A 20,319-nucleotide genomic window follows, 5' to 3' on the forward strand; every position below is an offset into this window, starting at 1 on the left:
GGAGAAGGAAGGGTAGATGCACCCTCGATCCAGCTGATGTGCTTGGGAACCTGTGATACATAGGAGTCAATCCTGAGTGAATCGCACAGTGATGGAAATGCACCCCACTCCTTCCTAACTCTGTGCTGAGCAACCCACACCCTCTCCACCGGAACCCCTCCGAAGCGAGAGCATTCACAGACGGAGGGAGAAGAAAAACAGCCAGTGCTCTCTGACTGCAATCCAGGGGAATCCCCCCAACCTCCTCCACCTGCCATCAGCTTGTTGGGCTGCTCTTGCCTGAGAAGAGGCTGCAGGAGGATTTTCCCACTGGCAGAGCTTCTCCTTCTTGCTGGCACTCCACAGTGTTGGCTTCTCCCCGCTCCACCTCTCTCCGCCTCTGCCACAAGCACCCACAGCCAGCACCAGGAGCAAGCCCCAAGCATGATGGAGAGCCAGGCAGCAAGTGGAGCAAGCTTTGGGCTGAGCTGTAATAGGCTCAGGAGAGTTCCTCTTCCCCATCTTTTCTAATTTGACTGTTGCCATCTCAAGTACTTTTTAACTCCCAGTTCCCCATCTGCTGCTCACTTCCAGGGATGCTTTATCGATCTCGCCACTCGGTCACACTGCTGGGCAGCAGGACTAATGGAGAAGCCCGGAGTCTCTCTCCACGCTGTCCTTCTAAGCCAAGGGCTGACACTTGTCACCCAGTGGGAACCGCATGGCGGGTGAGCCATTGCAGCAGCCTGCACAGTAGACCCTTACACACAAATAGTTCCCTCCCTTCTCCCAATGAACCCACATCCATAGTCACCTTAACACCCCAAACAACTGGTCCCCTCTCCTTCTCAGACACCCCAAAATACTTCACCATCCATGTACACCTCCATGTCGTTTCACAAACCGCCCCCTCCAAAACACCACATGTACACACCTCTCCAACCACAGGTGCCCCAGCATGGGCAAACACACTCATCCTAACACCGCCAAATGGGCACACTCAACCTCCCCTCAGACACCCTAATGGCCCAAACACTGCAAACATACAGCCCACTTCCTGCAAACACAGACCCCCCCTCACATCCAAGCATGCACATGCACACACACATCCAAATCCCAGAGTACGGCTGCTCTAACCCCGCCACAACACACACCCATTTTCATACGCAAAAGGATGCGCTGAAGAAAGGGACAGGTGACCTAATAGCCAGGTCCAGCTTTTCAGACCCATGAACATTTTACAAACCTCAGTCAGACCCTGATTTTTACAGCCCCGGTTGTAAAACTGCCCATCAGCTTTCATGACGGAAAGTTCTCAGGGCCAGAAAACCGCATGGGACTTCAGAGGCCAGAAGGGAGCATTATGAAATGTTCTTTCCACAAGCCCCATGATCACAACCACCATTTCCCCATGCCCCTGGAAAAGCCGAAAATTGCAAGCTTCAGCCATCTGTCTTGCACGAATGGGAAACTGTGAGGAGCTTGGGAATGAGAAGGATCCAACACAAACTTTTGCAAGGACACACTCCTCAGCACCCTAATCAAACACACTGCAATTTATTCAGACACCGAGGGAAGAAAAATCCCAGCCATCTGGTGATGCGTCTCTGGTGTTTTCCGGAAGCTACCAGGGGCTAACAGAAGGTTAAGCCAAGATGAGCAGAGCTGCTCCACCTTCTACCTGCTCTGAGTAGAAAATGTCTCTCTCCTGTCACTAATCTACTGCTAATTGCACAATTACTTTATTATGTAGCGCTAGCAACAAAGAAGAGGGTCCTGAAGTCATTTTACTCTCTTGGAGCTTCTGAGAGGATCCAGAGAATATGTGCTTCATTCAGACATTCTGACTGCATTCATCTAGTCTAATTTCTCAGACTTCAAGTACTGTTTGTTCTTCTGAGGGGGACATAATAAAGTTATTGTGTAATTAGCAGATTCCTGGCAGGTGTTTTACTCACAAGAAAAAAGTCTCTCCCTTTATTGTGAGTTCCTTTTGGCAGGTTCTCGCCTTTTTTTCAGGGCCCAGATTACTCTCAGCTCCTGTGATGTTACAGAAAACACAGCTGAATTCAGCTCCCCAGCAAGATATCTGCGTTAGGACTACAGCTATTGTGTTTCTCCAAACACAGTAAACAAAAAGCAATTTCAGTCTGAATGACTTATTTTAGATGAAGAGACCACCATCACCACCACCACACACACACCCTTCCCGCCAAAGAAAGAACAAAAGCAAAGTCTTTTTCATGGTAGGTGTTTCCTCTGTCACAAACTGCACTGAGTAGTGAACACAACATGATGTCTGTCTCTGCAGGCGGGAGGGTGACATTCCCACATTTAAGGGTGAAGGATACAGAAAACATGTTGATCAAGATACAAGCGCCATATACTAGGATAGTAGACCAGATTTTTTTTGCAGAGAGTCTATGAAGGTCCCACTTCCCCCTACGGCAGTGGCAGAGGCCAACTAACAACCCCACGGGTCTCTCCAAGCAGCAGGACGTTTGGATTTGGGGGAGCTGATGGAAGTGCTGGGCAACTGAAAGGAAAACCCATCCTCAGGAGATTCCTAGCGCGCCTCCCAGAGCAACAAAGCCTGGATAATGTCTCAAAGGCGGGATTAGCACCAAACTTTTGGGACCTGTTCCAAATTGAGCCACATCTTTGAACCTTGAAGGCTTCACCCACCTTTAATGATTCATAACAAACTCACTGATGCTGTGCAATCCATTTGGCAAACCAGACAAAATGGAACATTTAGTACACTCTTGACTAAGCTGATGAGGGCTGGGGGGGGAGGAGGGGCAGGAGAAAAGGGAGGGGACAGTAACCAGGATTGCCTTAGGGTCAACTGAGATCAACTGATTCAGCAACAGACTTGTGATACAGCTCTAGCCAACAGAATGGCTGTGCACGAAGATGATTGTACACGACAATACACTTAGTCCAGGCAGCTCCTCAGAACACAAGAGGCTGCCTGCAGAGGGGAGCATGCCTAGTGATGCCCTGGCTAATGTCTATCTAACCAGGTCAGCACTGAGATCTTCAAACTGGTGCTCCTGTCCCTCAGATTGAAGGTGGGCTTCAAACTGAATCCCAAAAAGGCAGAATGCAAAAGAGGCAGAGAAGAACCACAGGCATTAACAATGGACAAGACCCATTACAGTAGGTCACATCAAGCCCATTCAACCACCCCATCAATGTAGGGCTGCCCCTTTAAATGTCTCAAGCAATGGTGCTTCCACTACTCCCCTTTTGGACACTAGAATCTCATGGTATTACCTCACTGGTAGGAAGTGTTTCCTGAGAGTGGCTTTGCAGTTTCCTTCTCTTCATTCCATCCCCACTGCTCCTACTTCAAGCCCTTTTCAAATGCTCCCCAAAATACCTCATACTCCTTGATCTCTACACCCTTCAAAGGTCTTTGTGGATTTCACTCTCAGCTAATTCCCCACAGCAGGCTGTCACCCATGCCAACTCTCCGTCTCCAGGCTCAGCCCATTTCCTCCACTTTCGTTTACTCTTCCATACATTGGCATTTCAGTCAGGCCAGGTCCACTCCACAGAGTTCTGTCAGCATATCTATGTTAGTTGGAGGCTGGGTGAAAAAACCACAGCCCCTAGTTGACAGATATGCCAGCAAAAAACCCCAGGCAGACACAGCTGTGCCGACAGAAACAGAGCTAACGTTGTGGTGGGAAGCGGTGCAACTCTGTTGACAGAAATACTCCTTCTGTTGTAGACATAAGCTGCATCCACACTAGAGGGCTCTGACAGTATAGCTGCTGGCAAAGCATCTGTAGCCTGGACAAGGCCTCAGTCTAACCAGGGGTCTCAAATTCAGTTTACCTTAGGGCCAGTGCCAGTTCTCAAATCCTCCTTGCGGGCCAATAATGTCACTGAAGATGGTGTTCAGAAAAGAAAACGTTTATATTGTATTTTTTATTTTGAATTTCTTAGAACTAATAAAACTGTCATACAACTTTATACAATTCTTCGCCTGCCAGACTTTTTAGTGTTTGCCAGACACCTGGCAACGGTGCAATTCTGTCAATTTGTTGATATTTGGCCTCAGTGACTGAGCAGTTGAAACCTTCAGGATTGCAGCAAGGTGTGCATCAGATAGTGGTGTTCGGTATTTTGACTTGTTTACATTCATTGTGGGAAAAAATGACGCTCCCTCCATGGCTGACTCTGCCTGGCAACTAATGATGCTGCCTCCATGGCTGATTCTGCCCAGCGACTAGTGATGGTATCTCTGCCCCTCTCCCCCAGCCAATGGGAGCTGCGGGGGGCAGTGCCTGCAGCAGACAGAGCTGGCAGTGGCTGCATGCATCTCTCCTCTGCAGGCTGCAATGGGGAGGTTCTTGGACCGCAGATGGCCCACGGGCCGGGATTTTGAAACCCCTGGTCTAAAGAGAGAGCAATTCTTTGGTTAGCACCCCGAATGGGCCTGGTGTTTAAAAGGGGGCTGTCAGGGATTCCTAAGTGCCAGTTAAGAGTCTTCATGTCCCAAGGCAGTAACGTAATGTGGTGGTAGGGCACACATCAGGGTAAGTGAGCAGGAAGGGTGGCTAAAAGTCATTAGGATTACGCCTGGTCTACACTTAAAAGGTTTGCAATGATGTCTATATTGCAGGGATCGGCAACCTTTGGCACATGGCACGCCAGGGTAAGCCCCCTAGCGGGCCGGGCCGGTTTGTTTACCAGCCGCATCCGCAGGTCCAGCCGATCGCAGCTCCCACTGGCCGCGGTTCGCTGTCCCAGGCCAATGGGGGCTGCGGGAAACGGCGCAGGCCGAGGGATGTGCTGGCCTGGCAGGCCGCGTGCCAAAGGTTGCCGATCCCTACTATATTGGATAGCTATATTGGTAAAACCCTGCAAATGTCAATGCAGTTGTACCAGCAAAGTGCTTTTGCCAGGATAGCTTATTCCAGTTTAATGACTGAAATAAGCTATCTCAGCAAAACCACTTTTTTTTTGCCAGTATAGCTGTGCCTACACTAGGGCTTTTGCCAGCATAGCTATGTTGTAAAAAAATGTCCCACCCCTAGCCGAAAGAGCTCTGCCAGCAAAAGCTTTCAAGTGCAGACCTGGCCTTAGAGGACTCCACAGATGGCTCTCAAATAGGATGGGTTTCAAAAGCATCACTACAAATGTAGGGCTTAGTTTTCAGAAATGCTGAGCTGCCACCACTCCAATTGCAGTTAATGGGAGCTGAGAGTTCTCGGCACTTCTGTCAAATCAGGCCCTCCGAGTCAGTAAGAGAAGACACTACACACCAAAACTAAATAGAAGACAGGTCTACTGTATCAGGGCTCTGGCTGGTTCAGATATACAGGGCCTTTTGCTTCTAGGTCACTGGTTCCCAACCATTTCCATCATGGTGGTAAAGAGGTTTGTGCATTCCTTCTGATAACTCTCAGTTAAAACTATTCCAGGCCAGGATTTGAATCTGATCTTTAATTATTATTATTATTATTATTCTTTTTTTTTAACACAAAAACAGATTTTCCCAAATGACACTAGGGAACTGGGGCAGTACGAGGTTGCAGCATTTTGTCCCAGAGGTGGCCCTGATTCAGAATGGACAAAGTGATCCCTATGTGCTAGCAGTTTTCCTGATCGGTTAGTAACGTGTACAGTGCTTTGGGATCCATTTTGATGAAAGGTGCAATGGAAAGTCAAGAATATTGTCCTGATCATTACATATACAGTATACAAGACACACTGTCTGGCTTACACTGAAATAAAACCACCAAAAGACCTTGCTTTATCTCATCTCAGTGAAATTCACCCAGCTCCAGCAGACACTGGTACACTTGTGGAAGCTACCATTCCCCAACAGCTTCAGCGCCAGCCAACTCTGTCGATCCATCACCATCCTCAAACACTTACAACTACTGCTAGTCACTGACAAAACAAGAACTGCCAGGGATGGAGACACCAGACGTTTACAACCACATGGATAATATATTGCAGAGTCTGCCTAAGCACACTTCCACCTCTTGCCAAGAATGAGCCTGCTACGCTTCCCCTTCTCAAGCTCCAGTGAGTCCAGTGCAAGGGAATGCATCAATGGAGCTCAGAATGCAGTTGCTCTTACCTTTTGGAGGCACTTCTGACCCCTGCCAGGGCCAGAGCTGGAGACCAAGATACTTAGCTATTGGCTAGCGTCCAGCTATTTCCTCCCCAATAAACTCAGGAACCAGATATTATCAGATTAATTATGTACATTGTTTACAAATTAATGTTTAGTGCCCTCCAAGCCTTCCCCTCATTCTCTTATCATTTAATTATTTATCTTTGTTATTTTACATTTCTCCTAAATCTCCAGCTCTCTGCTCCTCTCTTAGATTCCCCCAGGCCAGTGGGGGCTGCAGGAAGCAGCGCGGGCCGAGGGACGTACTGTCCGCCCTTCCCATAGCCCCCATTGGCCTGGGACGGCAAACCGCGGCCAGTGGGAGCTGCGATTGGCCGAACCTGTGGACGCAGCAGGTAAACAAACTGACCCAGCCCGCCAGGGGCTTTCCCTGATGGGCCGCGTGTCAAAGGTTGCCGATCCCTGACATATACAATCATCAATTTCTCATAGAAATAAACCATGTATCAATAATGTAACTTTTAAGCACACTCTGCAGTATACTGTACATATTGTAACTACTAACCAGGTACGGACACTGAACTTATAGTGGATGATACTGATGAAAGACCAAATCCTGAGATCTTTACTTGGGCAGACTTCTACTGATCTCAGTGAGAGATTTTCTGAGTAAAGACTGAGAAAAACTGAATAAAAATGGACTTCAGGATTTAAGTGTCTATGGATCTATGCAAATCTATCCACGTGTACAGACAGATGGATAGGTAGGTAGATGCCCGGATGGACATAATTTTGTACCATCAAATGCAGGATAATGGTCCAGGACCACCCCTGGTAAATCCTAATATACCCACGGGAGATCTTGGAACAGAACTGAAGTGAATCTGAGTCTCCAAAGAACCAAACTATATGATGATGTAGCAGGGGTCTGTCTGTGGATAAATAGGTCTGTACTGTGGATATTAATTATCGTATAACATGGCCACTAATTAATTTTTGAAGGATTTTGTGTGTATCTTCTGTGTTCTCTGGGATTTCATCATTCTGAAATCTCGGAGACCAAAGGAGGGATTAGGAGCAGAGGTTGGATCTGGTATGTGGCTAAAGTCAGGTTAACAGAGTCATTCATACCTGCTGCATGACAGCAACTACAGTTCCCTGGGGGGTCCCTCCATGACTCCAGTAGCTGATTCAACTCTACACTCCTTTTTTTAGACTCTTACTTGGTCACCACAACGGAAAGTGCTGTACCTGTCCTCATCCAAGAAAGACTGGTGGAGAGCCTTGTCAGAGATGCCCCAACGTCAGCCATTAGAGTCACTATAGAGAAAGGTGTAGCTCCCCTTTCTGACTCTGTCTTTTTCCCCCACACCACCATGAGCTAGGCCCATTTGCACGCCCATCTACCTCCCTTCTCTCTTATCTCCTGCTGCCTCCCTCCCTCCCTATATGCCTTCCAGATCTTTCCCAGAATTATGCCCATTTTTCTTTTTCTCCCTCTTTTGGATTTGACTCTATCCTGATTCTGCTGCTCCAAAATCCTCCCTCTTATCATCTGCCAAGCACATTTTCTCCCATTCTTCTAATCTTCCTGAAACCAACTGTCTCTGGGGACTTTCTACCATCTTCTCTCCAGCATGGTCTCCTGTGGCTGAACTGGTCTGATTCCAGTTTGTCTGAATCTCTATGAAGCAGGGTACACCTCTTACTCTAGGTCTGTAAAGCTCCTAGTAAATTTACAGGGTTATATAGGCAATTTGTTATGAAAAAAATAAAGTCAAAATAAATACCTAGGAGATCCCTTGTTCACATGATCATATCCTAATGGTCAATTACTTAACCAGGTAAGGTACTATATTTTCTGATAAGATGCAGGCATAGGCATTATAGAATAACTTATAAATAGCCAGAGATTAGTGAAGAGAAGATAATGGTCACTCCACACATATCCATAACATAATGAATTCTCCAAAGCAGACATGTGCACAGAAGCAAAAAGTCCATCATGCTAAGACAGTAACCTCTACCGGGCATCTAGAAGGCAGGTCAGGCAGGTTGTAAATAATGATGCTCAGTGCTCTCCCAAGCCATGACATTCTTTATTGCAGCAGAACAGCCCTCAGAGAGGAGTCAAGTTCTTTCCTATCTCTGAAAAGATCAAAGAAAGACAAACTACCTACCTACCTTCCAGTCTGAAGCTCCTTAAATCTCCTCACAGTGAACGTAAGGGATTTTCAAAGCCACCTAGAGGATATGGATGTGCATTTCTCATTCATTGCAATGGGAAGTGGACATCCAGATCCTTTAGGTGACTTTGGAAATCTCAGCCTGTAAGAAACACAATTCCCTAACACTGTTCTAGAAAGGGTTTGTCCCAGCTACACTACAAACCCCAAAGCAGCGGTCCCAAAGCAGGCCAGGATAAAAAATAGTGCATTCAGAACAATGGGCCAACCACACCACCGCCAACAGAAGTGGCCTTCTGGGAACTGATTTTTGATCGAGCACTACAAGAGCTAAATGGGCTATCCAAACTCCACTGGATAATATAAAGAACCACACAACAAAGCCATTTCATTAAGAACTGTATAGGATCCATAACTAAAAAAACCCTCCCCTCCCCACTACACTGGGCCAAAAAACAAGTTACAGCAAGTGCTGTAAAAGCCCTCGTTTAAAAAAAAATCCGCCTTTTAAAATCCCATTGGCCTTCTGGCCTGACCTCAAACCTTGATTGGTGCTTTCACGCTTCAGTGACCTTAATCTTAAATTCAATACATCAAAGGGCCGTATCATCAGCTGGAAGGTGGATGGCTCTCAAACAGAATCGTCCAGCCCTGCTTCATACCAGGAGACACACATTTATTTATAAACAGCAGACACGAAAACAGCTCCAACCTTTACAATTTTTTTTAAAAAACAACAACAACAACAAAAGCACCAAGGTGTTTAAAAAACCCCAACCTTTAGCTGGAGCTGAAATCAAACACTGACTCATCCCCCAGGGGTGAGCTCTGCACCAGCAGGGATGGCAACTGAAACTCATAAAACAGAATAAGTGAAAGCACAACAAACACAATTAAAACTCTGGCCATGCTCAGAGATGGATTGCATTTACTGTCTCATAAAGAGCCTTGTTCTGTCAGGCAAACAAAAGGAAATCAATTTCTTAATTTTTATTGGCAGATACAGGCACAGGGCCAGGTTAGCGCTTGCTGCTTTCAAGGCAGGGACCTGACTGGAGGCTGGCTCTCCCTGTTCCCCTTTCCCTGCTGTAAAGGGCGTTATCCCACCCTTTTTGTCTGCAGAATATCCCGATGTGGCTGCCTCTTCTTTCTAGCTTTGATATCCACCATGGCAGGCTGTGGGAGCGTCTATCTTGTAGGATGCGCTTCCCTGAGCCGTGGCCCTACCAAGAGCCAGAAGGGGCTGAATACCTCCCTCTAATTCATGCAAAATGCTTTCACTCTGCTGACTACAGCTTCCCGCCGTTGGCTTGCCCTCGCCATCTGCATCAAGTTCAAACATGGCTTCCCTCACTCCCCAACATCCACACGACTCTGTTCCGCTCTCCCACTCCCTGCTGTCTCGCACTGCCTGCTCAGGCCACTCTCAACTTCATGCCTATTTCTAGGTTACCCCCTACCGTGGAAACAGCGGTCCAGTTACCATCAGCCGAGGGCCATCCCTCTCCTTCTTCACCAAATTCACGGCAATTGGTCCACAAGCATTAGAGCTGCATCGACCCATAGCTAATCTGACCTTGGCCACACTAAGGGTATGTCTACGCTACCCGCCGGATCGGCGGGTAGTGATCGATTTATTGGGGATCAATTTATCGTGTCTAGTGTAGACGCGGTAAAATCGATCCCCGATGGCTCTGCCGTCGACTCCGGAACTCCACCGCGGCACGGGGGAGCGGCCGCCGTCAACTTGCCATCGTCCTCACGGCCAGGTAAACCGACCTAAGATACGCCAACTTCAGCTACGCGAAGTTGCATATCTTAGGTCGACTCCCCCCCAGTGCAGACCTAGACTAAGATTTGAAACCACATTAGCACCTTTCTAGAGAGCTATAATCACAGTTCTCATTAAACGATACACTCCACAGGCAGGCCAGAGGTAGAACCAAGAGCACATGGGGGACAGAGCCAGAAGCACATGGACCAGCCGGAGACAGAACTAATTGCAGCAGTTACACTGATGCAGACCCAAACTGCTGAGAATGGAAGAGGGGAGTCATGAACCTGCCACTGAATTCAGTTGCAAGTACCCTGAATGAGCTGCTCCTATTCCATCCCCAGGGGGTCGAGGAAAAAAGAGAAGCTTGCTGCATTTCATCCTGCAGTGGCAGCCCAGCTACAGGCCCCATCCTTCCTTCTCCATATGCCCCAAATGGAATGCAGGACAGTAATTCTCTGAGGAAACTGTCCCATCCTCACGTTTAGGAATTGAGGCACATCACAGAGTAAATCTACTTCTGGGCCACTCACACTGATGTTTGCTTCATATCCAATAATCCATAAGGTCTCTCCAAACCATAAAGCACTGGTTCAACTTCCATCACCCTTCAAAGATTCTCTCCTGTAAGAGAGATGTGGGATTCCCCAAATCTCTCACGCTCCAGAGAGCTCCTCCTTGGTAGTGTTTTTCCTTCTCAGCTTTATTTATGGAGTTTTGATGTGACTCCTGAATGCACTCGCACACTGGGAATGGACGTATTAAGATCAAACATGAGTCAATGCATAGGACAGCACGAATACATAAATCCAGCAGAGGAATGCAGACAATAAAAATCACAAGACAATCTGAAAATTGCAAGGGGAGGCATCCAACAAGCCAGACCATGTGAAAATGCAATTCTGAGTCCCAGGCTCCAGTAGGAAGAATGGAGAGGAGGATATTTTACAACTATGCCCAAAGCCAGCGGGCCAGCTGTACCAAGTGCCTCCAACGCAGGAAGAAGCAACTAGTCGGAAAAATGACTAAACGTGACACTGTGAGGTTACTCATAGGAATACTTCATCCTTACACCTGAGCATCTCAAACATTTTAAGTATTAAGTAAGCCTAAACCGTCCCCCATGAAGCACATAAAGGATATATGGGAACCACTTCACCTGCCTACCAATGAAATGCAACCACCTCTGGGGCGAAACATGGCAGCTATTTAATAATGCACAGCAACACTTCCTAACAGCTTCCTCTGGAGAGGAAGCAAAGCATATTGTATCTGATGGTAAATGCAGGGAGGATGGCTGTATTTAGTTACCATACTCGTGCTGGAACGGAACAGGACACTAGCTAACAGCACTACTCTTATACCATCTTTAGTTGCTCCTCATGATTCCCTGATCAAGTTTGCTCTGTTCACATTCCAAAAGCTGATTTTTCTAACTGCCAGAGCTGCACACTCATCCTGGGATTTGAAAACCCAGGTGGAGTCTTTCTGGCTTACGCATCAATCACTAGCAAGAACGCTCCTGGGATCGCATCTTGGTATGCTAGCGTCCACGCCGGTGATATCGGCTTTTGTAGCATTAATGGGAGCAGAAATGCAGTTCTGTCAGCAAAGGGAGCAGATATGCTTTGAAGGCACAAAGAGAGTGGAGTGGGGAAGCAAGGAAGGGCCAAATCTAGAGTCACTCGCTGTAATCGCACTTTAATTATTCAGCCTGCTCTTTAGGCTTGATGCTCAGAGGTATCGTGTACCCACAGCTGCTACTGACTTGCGAGTGCTCAGCACCCTCTGAAAGTCAGCCCCTTTGCTCCTTTCACACCTCTTTACATGGGGAGGACGCTGGCATATATAAGATATGGAACCTTCCAGGAGGCACATGTGATGCACTGTGGTATTTGGGGTTGCAGAATCGCAACCGCATATCAGTGATGTACCCTTCTGAAATGCAGTGAGAAAGGGCCCCTGCCGCAGGGGATAGAGCTATCTATCGCTGTAACCAAATCCCACTGTGTGCCTAGCCCAAAGGACCCATGGAGTGGACAAATGCCAGAGTGGGACACGGGTGGGCAAATCAGGAGACATTGCAGAGGCCCAAGGCACAGCACTGCTCCTTGCAAACTCACCACGGCCGCAGGCATCAATAGCATTTCTGTAGACACCACCTGAGCAGGACACAAGTCCCTTTGCTATTCATTTGTCACTGTGGCTCAGGTGGGAGCCCATCTGCCTCTGGCTCAAAAGCTTCTGGGGTTCACATCTCATACCAAGATCCAGACGTATAGCAGTCATGCGGTAATAAGGGGGAGGGTCGCTGTGCTTGGGGTGCCATATTTGGAATGAGGCATCAAACCAAGGTCCTGCCTGCACGATTCTGGTTGGCGATCTATGTGGAAATGAAACATCCAAAGGCACTTTTCCAGAGGAGACAGAGGATAAAATGACTGACTCTTCCTCTGCCAGTACTGCAGTTTCACATATCTGAGACTACTGCTTAGTGCAGAACAGCTGCTATACCACACTCAGCATAGCACCTGGATTTTGCAAGGTGCTACAGAAAACCAAAGGCTACTCAATTTGGGGTTGGATGGATCAGGGGAGCCTGACAATGACTGAAGTCATGGCAAAGGTGAGTGTGGCTGGAATTCTTTACCAGACAAAGAATCCTTCCTGTCCTGTCACTAAGGCCCGCAATCTGCCATCACTTTATGGCCATGCTTTATTTTTGGCAACAGAAGCCCCTATTTCCCACCACCATGTCTAGTACCAGCCATGAATCTCTAACTGTTCAGCATCTCCCATTAATCACCCTTAGCCCCCCAATCCCATACACTGAGAGCTCAGCACACTCCTGGCTCCCCTGAACTCTCAGCATCCTGCCCCTTTACATCATCTTTTCGGAGCTGGAAACTTGCCTCCTATTTAAGCCAGAGTCCCAAAACTTTCACCTCGAGGACACCTTGAACCTCCAGAACCATGTGTACTTTACAACACAAGAGATGGGCAGTTGCTGGGTAAAGGCCTCAGCAGTGCCTATTAATCTCTTGGCTCACTCATCCCTATCATAGACACACCATAAAAATGATATAAGCATTTCATTCAAACGGCACTGCAGAGGGAGTGGGGAGAGAGCACAGGGCCAATTGATTTCCAGAATGTCGGCTCTTTACCTTCAGGTATAAATACAACAGCAAAATCAATCGGAATAACACCATATCAGCTTTCTAATCTCTTCTGCTCATAAGGTGTGTTATATATACTGCAGTGCTTGCTACAGTTTGCACACATGTGCAGGAGTACACGTTCAACTACTCACATGAACATTCACGTCTGCACAGGTGCTGCTCGTGCATTACACCCTCTCACACAATAAACAGTACGCAAAAGGAGCGAAGTGTTCACAATCTTCATTTCACCAGTAGGGAAACTGAGGCAGAAAGAGACTATCCAGCAACGTAATCCAGTAAATCCATTGAAGACCCAGCAATAAAGCCCAGATTCCTTGACTCCACTAACCACAAGATCATGTTGACACCTGCCACAAAAGGGACCGTACCTCACTCAGACCCACACAAGTCCATATTTGCTTGCTTAGACACGTGCCTGCTAACATATGGTCACTTGAACTCACCCAAGGACTTGCCTATATCGGTTTACATGCATGTGGCACTCCCTCACAGACATGCTCACTTGCACACGTGTGCTATCGCACACTCACCCACATGTAAAAATGGGGGGATGACCCCTCCCCCCCCAAAAAACACTCAGCATTGTGACATGTTTCTTCGCCCACTGGCCCTTGGCGTTTCACATGCTTACAAGTCATTTGAACCAGAAGGTACCTCGTGGACACTCAATGCCAAGACAATCGAGTCAATCCAAATGCCCAAACCACAAGGGAGCAATCTCCTCGGAAACGGAGCTGACGGCTCAGGGCTGAACACACACATTTCCTTTTTTCAATTTCTATTTATCACTGGCCCAAGGCTTTTATCCACTTTCCTGGCCCCCAGCCATGGCAGACTGAGACTGTGAAAAACTGATAAACACTTTAACCAAGCCCTTCCTCCTGAGCAAACGCATACAAAGAGCTGAGCTGGAGCAGGGGCTGCTTGGCAGGCACACGGTTTCCACAAACACAGGCTGAGCTGCACATCTCTACAAGCTGGGCCCCGATGTGAAGATGCCATCCCCTACTCGCAGGCAGACCCCTCCCAGGACAAGGGACACTGTTACAATAGGGTTAAAAGCTACCGTTTAGATGGGATCTACCTGTCTCTGCATAACTGGGGTAAAGCTTTGGACAGCTTTGGACATGATCTTTTAATGTGCTTGCAATGCTGGGCCCTGGTTAGGTCCCGCCTACCTTGCAGCTTTTCACCATGTTATAACTGAGACCCCTGACTCGGTTCAAGTTGTAGTCGAGCTGGGCCTCTGCAACATTAAGTTTGCCATTGGATCAGACCATCAGCTCAGTGAGTCCAGCATGGCCCCACAAGCAAGTGCCTGCACCTGGCCTACTATACAGTGCTGACCTGAGCTGAGTGCACAGTGGATGCTTAATAAATAATAACAATAAGCAACCAGCAAACCTCTACTGGCTCTCCATGGTCAGAGCATTTGTATCTGCCCTCCAGGCATCTGGCCATCAGCAGCCATTGCCATCACGGACACGAAGTAGAAGGTTTGTGCATGCTTCCCAGTTTCCAGCTTTGCCATGGTTCGACAATCAGCCTCCCTCCCTCGCTATGGTTGCTGTGAGCTGCCAACGTATCCAACCCCCACCCCCACCCTCTCGCCACATCTCCTCCCCTCTAACCTGGCCACAGTGAGATCAATCTTGGGCTGTCTCCGCCTTGATCTACTTGGAAAGCTTAACGGCCATGGAAGTAAACCACTTGTCCTCTGGCTCCAATCTCTTACAGAAATTGGTGCCAATGGAAGTGTCAGTATCAATTTCATAATGTTATTGGATGAAGGCAAAGCTGGGCCGAGTCCCATATTCCTGATGGGTCATCAAAGTGATGGGGATTATGGGTAAGGAGACAGACAGTCCTGGCAGGAAAGGCAATGACTCAAGATCAATTATAATGACAAGCCTATCTTTAAGCAACATCACTTAATGCTGACACCAGTGCGTTCTCCATGGCATGTATGCAGAGCAGTCTTACCCATCCACTGGTAACCAGAGCCCCTGGAGTCATGTTTTCCCTCCTCAAAGTATCCAATTTATGAGATTCTGAAGCCAGTGAGGGAATTAGCTGTTATAATACAATATTAATGTTAGGCCTCCCTATTGCGGTTTAATTTTCTGTCAAGAAAAAAAAATCATGTATTAAACAAAAATAAATCTCTGCCCTTGTGTTACTCACACAAAGGATTCAAATGGAAAGAACCTTTATAATCTAAGGTATTTTGCACCCTTGGCTTATGCTCTTTGTTTTCTTTTGGCAAATCATTCATCTCAAACCTTTAAACTAGACTAGTCAGTTTCTCACATTCTAGTTCTCAGACACTATTTAATAGAGCTCATGATTTTTCAAACAAAAACTTTTCTGTCAAAATTTGACCTGTTTTAAAAATGGACTTTTTGTTATTAAATGTTTTAACTCTGTATGCAGGCAGTCACCATAGTTGTATGACAGTGACATGCTTCTAACAAGTTATTTGCAGGCACACTTATTGTAATTGTGCATGCAACTGACATAGCGTCTACACTGCAAAATAAACCCGTTGGCAATGATCTCAGAGCCTGGGTCAGCTGACTCAGGCTCACAGGGCTCCTGCTACAGAGCTAAAAATAGCAGTGTAGACATTCCTGCTTAGGCTGGAGCCCGGCTCTGAGTGTGCAGATTAGGCATATATTTGCACACCCAAACTTTTGAAAAACCAGATCCACCATGTTTACTTTCAGCCAGAATGGAATTTAATAGGAAAGTCTGAAATAAAACTGGCTTAACTTAGCTCTTTAAAGTAATGGAAATGTAACACTTCTGACTTTTGCAAAAAACATATCACTTTTCTTTTCTCAACACTCCTCAAAATAGCCTGGTCTGGTGATGTCATCCTCCCTATGCATTTACTCCTTCCAAAGAAAAATATTTTGTTTCTACAGAAACTATATGCATTTAAATTGCAGAAATAGTTTATATCCTGAATCTGAGCCTTTTGAAAATTATGAGGATCTTCTAGGGGTATGAATTCCAGGTTAGAAATATCCTTTAAAAACAAAAACAAAAACCACTTGTCCACCATTCCATCATAGATAAATAAAAAAAAAAAACAAAAACCCCACACAACCATCGTTTACATAGTCTCTCATGCTTCCTCTGCTGGTTCCCTAGTGCTATGCAGATACAGTCTTGTCATCTGAAGTTGACCGGAAGACATGAGATTGAGCAGATTTTCAAAAGGATGTTGTAGACAACGGAGAACATAAGAACGGCCATACTGTGTCAGATCAAAGGTCCCATCAAGCCCAGTATCCTGTCTTCTGACAGTGGCCAATGGCAGGTGCCCCAAAGGGAATGAACAGACAGGTTATCAAGTGATCCATGCTAGGGACACCATTCCTGCCCATCCTGGCTAATAGCCATTGATGGACCTATCTTCCATTAATCTATCTAGCTCCCTTTTGAACCTCATTATAGTATTTGCCTTCACAACACCCTCTGGCAAGGAGTTCCAGAGGTTGACAGTGCATTGTGTGAAAAAATACTTTCTTGTGTTTGTTTTAAACCTGCTACCTATTAATTTCATTTGGTGGCCCCTTGTTCTTGTATTATGAGACGTAGTAAATAACACTTCCTTATTTACTTTCTCTATACCACTCATGATTTTATAGACCTCTATCATATCCCCTCTTAGTCGCCTCTTTTCTAAGATGAAAAGTCCCAGTCTTATTAATCTCTCCTCATAAGGAAGCTGTTCTATACCCCTAATCATTTTTGTTGCCCTTTTCTGAAACTTTTCCAATGCCAATATATCTTTTTTGAGATGGGGCAACCACATCCGCACGCAGTATTCAAGGTGTAGGCATACCATAGATTTATATAGAGGCAATATGATATTTTCTGTCTTATTATCTATCCCTTTCTTAATAATTCCCAACATTCTGTTAGCTTTTTTGACTGCCGCTGCACATTGAGTGGATGTTTTTAGAGAACTATCCACAATGATTCCAAGATCTCTTTCTTGAGTGGTAACAGGTAATTTAGACCCCATTATTGTATATGTATAGTTAGGATTATGTTTTCCAATGTGCATTACTTTGCAGTTATCAACATTAAATTTCATCTGCCATTTTGTTGCCAAGTCACCCAGTTTTGTGAGATCATTTTGTAACTCTTCACAGTCTGCCTGGGACTTAACTATCTTGAGTAGTTTTGTATCATCTACAAATTTTGCCACCTCACTGTTTACCCCTTTTTCCAGATCGTTTATGAATATGTTAAATGGGACTGGGCCCAGTACAGATCCCTGGGGGACACCACTATTTATCTCTCTCGATTCTGAAAACTGACCATTTATTCCTACCCTTTGTTTCCTATTTTTTAACCAGTTACCAATCCATGAGAGAACCTTCCTTCTTATCCCATGACTGCTTATTTTGCTTAAGAGCCTTTGGTGAGGGACCTTGTCAAAGGCTTTCTGAAAATCTAAACACACTATATCCACAGGATCTCCTTTGTCCACATGCTTGTTGACCCTCTCAAAGAATTCTAGTAGATTGATGAGGCATGATTTCCCTTTACAAAAACCAGGTTGACTATTTCCCAACAAATTATGTTCATCTATGTGTCTGACAATTTTGTTCTTTACAATAGTTTCAACCTATTTGTTCTTTATGATGGTTTCAACCAACCTGCCCGATACTGAAGTGAGGCTTACTGGCCTGTAGTTGCCAGGGTCACCTCTGGAGCTCTTTTTAAAAATTGGTGTCATATTAGCTATCCTCCAGTCATTTGTACAGAAGCTGATTTAAGTGAGGGAAAGCAGAAATTCCTGGCACACACATCGACAGATGATATCAAAGTAGTATTTGCCTTGACTTCTTTTAAAGACAAACTGAGTTCTTTTAGCTACAATTTGCAGACAACTGTACTGTTACAAAATTCACTGTCATTGTACATACACATCATACTGAGCTGACATCACACCATTAAAGAAAAGATTAGTCACAACATCTGACAGGGATAGTTTATGTATACTCAGTTCTGCCTCAGGGCAGGAGGATGGACTAACTGACCTCTTGTAGGGCTGAAAGGGAGACTTCTATGAGTCTGTGTGAAACAAAGGAACAGATGGCTGTCCAGGGCAAACTAAACTGAAAAAAAATCCATTGTTAAAACTATTCCACTACTGCAAAGGATCCCCTATCTTCAGAGGGCCAAAGATCTCTCAGAGGGGACAGAACCTCTTGACAATATCGGGAAAAGAGGCCCAGTATCAGGATATATGAATCTGTACAACAGTCTGCCGAGGGAAACGATGAAAGCTCCGTTGCTTGGGACATTTAAAAGACTGGCCAAAGCACAAGAACCCACTAAAGGAAACAAATCGGCATTGACCCCAGGAAGTCAGGCTGGGTAGACCTACATAGGCCTTTTCTATCTCTAACTTCTATGATTCTTATTTTCAAAGGTCTCTCTTGGCTGGGTCCCCTATAGTCAATTGGTCGGATAGGTATGCCAGTGTTTTCCAGGGCATCACTCCTTATGGTCTGAAGCCTTGACCGGGAGATCTAGAGGTGGATTGTATCTCTATGTCAGAAAATCAGGCTGTATGGGTTAAAAACAAGAACTATTGACAGTACCAGACACAGGATAATCATGACAACTGGTGTCTGGTCTAGTCAGCCAGGTCTGATTTCTCCAATGCTTTCCCCAGACCTATCAGAAAGGAGAACACAGAGCTGGCTCCTACAGAATGACTTAGACAGCATATGCTACCAGTGAGCCGACTGCTAATCGGAGAAGAAAATAAAACTAACTGCTCAGAATTCTTATTTGAATCCTACATGGATTTCTGGGCGGGCCCCTTTTCAGCTTTGATAGGGAAGATAAAATATACAGGGAGCAAAGAGTTGAGTGCTGCTGCGGGGCGGGAATCTGCGGCTACTCCAAGAAGTTGATGCGCTGCTGCTACCAACAGCCTAAATAACCCCTTTAATAAATTAGAGAGCTATTCATTTAAATAGATTCCACTCTCCCTATGCTGCCAGTTAATCTGTAATTCAGATAGATCAGTCAGGAGGCAAGAGTCCAGAATATAAAATTATTAATTCCCCCCAGGGTTGAGGATTTCACTTTCTAAACAGTGCAGCATGCTCTGCTTCTCACAGACACACACATGCACGCAGCTCCCATCTGAGGTCAGTAGGGAACATCAACTCTATTTAAATGAAGGAGCAAGCAAGCGCAGTGGTTGTCATGGTATGACTGGAGCTGTGATCCCAAACAGTTCTAGCTCTCTCAGTGTAAGTGCACACAGCACCTTCTGGGACCCGTCAGCTGTGTAATCACACTCACACTCAACCAAAAACTGATTCTGCCTCTCCTGGTCCTGCCAGCCATAGGCCTAGAACTCCAATAACCATCAGAGGTTGCAATTATAAAGGGTGAAATGGTGGCACAGAATAAAGGGGATGATTCCAGACAATATCAGGTTGAGCGATGGATGTTGCAAAGGATCAGGAACAGAGATGTGGTTCCTTTCACTTCTAGGCAGCTAGTTCAAATCCAGCCCAGGTCAATAAAGACCAAAAGTTATGACCCATCCGGCGGCTGCTCAGTCACCCAAGTGAAAGAGTTATAGGGCTCACTCCATTTCCTGGTGGACAGCAGTCCACAGAATGAGCACCATTAACACTACTCTGCCCCTTGTTGACACTCATAACAGAGAGCCTAAGAGTTGAACAGGCCATAGGAGACTGACTTCACCTCCCACCCCCAGGGGGGTGCTTCTAGACCAGAGCAAATCACATTTAATGGGGAGGTGCAGCATATATCTGCATCATGAACCACCTCTCTTCTGTGGGAAAGGCTTTCAGGTCAACCTTTTAAAAGAGTAGGAGCGTAGAGCCACACCTAAGGGCCTGAGTAAGCAGCCTGATCCTCACCTGTAGCATCCCCAGCTGCTTCCATTGACTTCAGCTTGAATGAATCCAAGCAGCCAGTGGTAGCAGGTGCCCAAAAAGAAGTAGTGGGGTTGGCTGGAAATTAGAAGTTGGAGCGGAAGGAAGGTTAGGGCACCAGCCTAGAACTTTAGAGGCCCAAGTTCAA

The 20,319-nt window shown here is 46.2% G+C and overlaps 1 protein-coding gene across 12 annotated transcripts in view; it reads right to left on the reverse strand.

The window, feature by feature from the left end:
* NTRK3 (neurotrophic receptor tyrosine kinase 3) overlaps positions 1-20,319 on the reverse strand; it is a 315,119-nt gene that overhangs the window by 117,011 nt on the left and 177,789 nt on the right. The gene's annotated exons all lie outside the window — the stretch shown is intronic.

The sequence above is a fragment of the Mauremys reevesii genome, linkage group 10, assembly GCF_016161935.1.
Source record: "Mauremys reevesii isolate NIE-2019 linkage group 10, ASM1616193v1, whole genome shotgun sequence".
Taxonomy (NCBI): domain Eukaryota; kingdom Metazoa; phylum Chordata; order Testudines; family Geoemydidae; genus Mauremys; species Mauremys reevesii.